Raw genomic sequence first — 3,822 nt, 5'->3', positions numbered from 1 at the left:
ACATTTTTAATATGACAATACTTATATTACTATTGAAATGGTATTATATATTTACTATCTTATTGAGCAATTCTTAAATACAAATTTTATTGCCTTATAATAATAGATTAACTTAAGGCAAAACTTATTACTAGTTAAAAAATATATATATAGTTCCATTTTAAATTACACTAGATTAGTGTATACTATAATTCAGAGAGTTAATGAAGATCTTTATAATTCATGTGCATTTCAAATAAATTGATTATTTTGAAAATGACGAAATTACAATTTATCGAATTTATTTAAATCGGGAACGGTTTTTCGAAATATTTGAAAACTTCACCGCCTCTGCATACTTTCATAGACCACCGTGGTGGTCAGTACCAAAGTCAACACACAACACACGCGTAGGTAGCCAACCGCGATGTCAGTTAACCCGCAATGTCAGTTAACCCACGAATCGCAGAAGTGGTCCGTGGGTGGACTAATATCGATATTAAAAATAATGCTTAGTTGTTATTTTTACGTTTATTCAACATGATTGAAAATTTTTTATGCAGACAACTTTAAAATGAAACTAGACGATTGTTTGAACTATTTCAGTTTTAACAAAAGCAAAAAAAAAAATCTTTACCCCTCTTTCATATTGACTTTATAATTCTTCTCTTTAATGACAATTGGTGATAACTTTTTTGAACCTTTAGCCTTTTGGTACTTCTATTCCTAACCTTATTCTAAGATTCAAATATATGTTACAGTTGTTTATTTAAGTTTCAAACAAACAAAGTGAAAGTTAAAGTTACTCTTAAGTTATTCGTATTTTCTTTTTCAATGATAAAAATCATTGAAAAAATTTATAAATTTTATATACAAAAACGGTGCTTGGTGACACGATTTTACAGTTTTCGTTACATTTACAGTCTTCGTTAAGCATTAAAAAAAGATAATTCACAGGTTATGAGGTTGCTGGCTATGACAGATATGGTTGAGCTTTAAAAGTTTACATGCCATGTACTTTATCAACTCAACATGTTCTGCAAACATCTTTTAAGTTTTTTTAAGAATCTATTGGAAAAAGTTTTTTAATATGTTCCTCTAGTTTTTATTGTCTCGTTAATAAAAAAATAAAAAAAGTTAGACCTCTTTTACATAAACTTAGACCATAAACTTTTACATAAACTCCTAGACCTCTTTTACATAAACAGGAATGTTTGTAGCAATCGCATTGCACGAAACACTAATAGCTAAATTAGGTCTATTGTTGTAACAATGAGTAAATATAGCTTTTTTATTCAAACTTAAAATAAACTCTTTTGTTTATCCAGTCATTGCTACAGTACAATCATAAGACTGTCTTTTACAGCGCATAATATCCAAAAAAGATATTGCTTAAACATTAAATAAACTTTAACCACCATTTGAACAGTATATAAACTTTACAAATTCTTTCTTTATGTCTTGATATAACTTTTTATTTAGTTTTTTTAATTTAGTTTAAAACTCAAATTTAATAATCAAAAAAAGTTAGCCGACTAAATTCGTAAAAAAACCGACGATAATTTGAAAATCACCTACTTTGAAAGGAGGGGCGGGGGTGGGGGGGTGGGGGGTTAGGGCACTCTCCCCCCACCCCCCCACCCCTCCTAATTGACGCACAAATAAGTTTTGCAAAACTTATTTGTGCGACAATTGTAGCACAAAAATTATGCAATTTAATAAAATTACCTGCAGAATGATTGATTAACACAAGGATGAAATTTAAACCATGTTGATGAACTTATAAAAAAAGGAATTAAGTGGCCTGCAGAGAATAATTGTTTCAATTAGCAAAAATAATCTTTAGTTTTCAGAAAACTTTGAATTGTTTTTTATGAGGTAAAAACAATTGAATGTGTTTTTGGGAATCAAAGTTATGATGAAGAAAACAAAACTTTATTAGTTTTAACATGTAATCCCTTTGTTTATGCAGACAACTTTATTATCGATTTTCCCAAAGACAAGTTTTTTAAAATGATCAGAAGCGTTGTTCCAGTATTTGAATGGTTTACTGAACAACCTTTCTACTATAGTAGGGGAGACCGAGGCTAGTTGACCGCAGGGGTAAGTTGACGAACTGCATTTATCTTCAGAGCCTTTCATCAGAAAAAGATAAAAGTTACACAGAACCTTCATAATGGACCATTTCATCATTCACTTGAGTATTGTAAGGATTCGCGCATGCGCATGGGAGATATTAAGATTTATGCGTTTTTTGGACAAAAACGTAACTTTTGGAACATCGCTTCCTTTTTACTTTACAAAGAAAACAGTTGGTCGTATGAAAAAATTATTGTAAAAGTTTCAGTCACAATTGGTTTATTATATTCAGTCAGACTTTTTTTCAAAGTTGCCGTTTTTCAGGATCTATAGACTGTTCATTAAAAAAAAGGTTTTCGGGATAAGTTGGCAAAATTTTTACGGGGTAAGTTGGCTCATAGCATTTACTATGGAAAAAAATATATATTTTTATAAAATTAATTTTTTTTTTTTAATTTTTGACAATATTGAAAAAGTATATATTTTCAATATTGTCAAAAATTAAAAATTTTTTTGTAAATGAATGCAAATTTTATAAGTTACCCAAATTTATACTCTTTAAGACTACACTTTAATAATTTCAAAAAAATGTACTGTTAGGGCTGTAGTGCTCATAGAGTAAAAACCAAGCCAACAAGCCCCGGTCTCCCCTACATAGTGAAAGAAATTGTGCACAGAGATAATACCCTCATCCTACTTGAGCTACCCAGGGTTACTTGAACCCAAAAAAATAAAATGTTTATTTATTTGTTTATTTTTTATAAAATTGTTTGATGAGAAAGTATATAAGTTAATTATACACTTACTCAAATCAAGTAACATAAAAAGTTAATTTTTTTTTTCAATAAGTGATGGAAACTTACGGTGCATAAGAACATAAGACCTTTCAACACATCACCTGAAATATTTTTTGTTTAACATCAGAAGACTCTTCCTCATTCCAAAAATGTAAAAAACAACTTTTTACCGAAGGCCTGGGGAGAAACCATGTATTTTAGGCAAGTGCCTAATTTTGTTGCAATTTTGTTGTTTAAGATAACAGGTAACTAAGAGCCATGTAGCATACTCAAATTTCTAATTTTTATTGATGTTAATATCAAATGAGGACAATTTGTAAAAGTTTAGGTAATTGGTGCTAACCCAACCCCATCCCGACCCCTAACTATTCCTTTCCTAGAACTACGTCTTCCAAGATCATTAAAGATTTTTTTAAGTTCTATCATGAATAAGGTCAAAATCTATCGACAGATTTCAAATTTCATCAAATCTCCTTTTGTTTAAGATTTATGACCATTTCGTTTAAAACTCCTCTCCTTTACCCCCAGTTTATAATTTTTTTACCGCCTAAAATAACTTTGAAAAGTTGTAAATTTTAAAAGAGAAATTATTTTATGATGAAATTTAACATTTGTCGATGAATTTCAACCTAGTTTAACATAAAACAAAAAAAAATTGGAAAATTTTTTTTTAGGAACCATATCATAGGGGTCCCAGATAGCAAGCTTACATTGGCCCAACATTGCTTGACAATGACATTTGCTCAACGTTGAACTTTGGTATTGACCCAATGCAAGTTTGATCATTGTTTAGACATTGGCCCAACATTGTATAATAAATTGTCCCAACGTTGTATACAACATTGGCCCAATATAGTATAAAACATTGGGCCAATATTATATACAACGTTGGCCCAATGTTATAATAAATTAGATCTATACTAAATTTAACAACAAATGTTGTATATCGGCCCAACGTTTTATGCAA

Source organism: Hydra vulgaris, chromosome 05, assembly GCF_038396675.1.
Source record: "Hydra vulgaris chromosome 05, alternate assembly HydraT2T_AEP".
Taxonomy (NCBI): Eukaryota; Metazoa; Cnidaria; class Hydrozoa; order Anthoathecata; family Hydridae; genus Hydra; species Hydra vulgaris.
The sequence above is the reverse complement of the archived record's forward strand: the minus strand, read 5'-3'. Positions refer to the sequence as shown.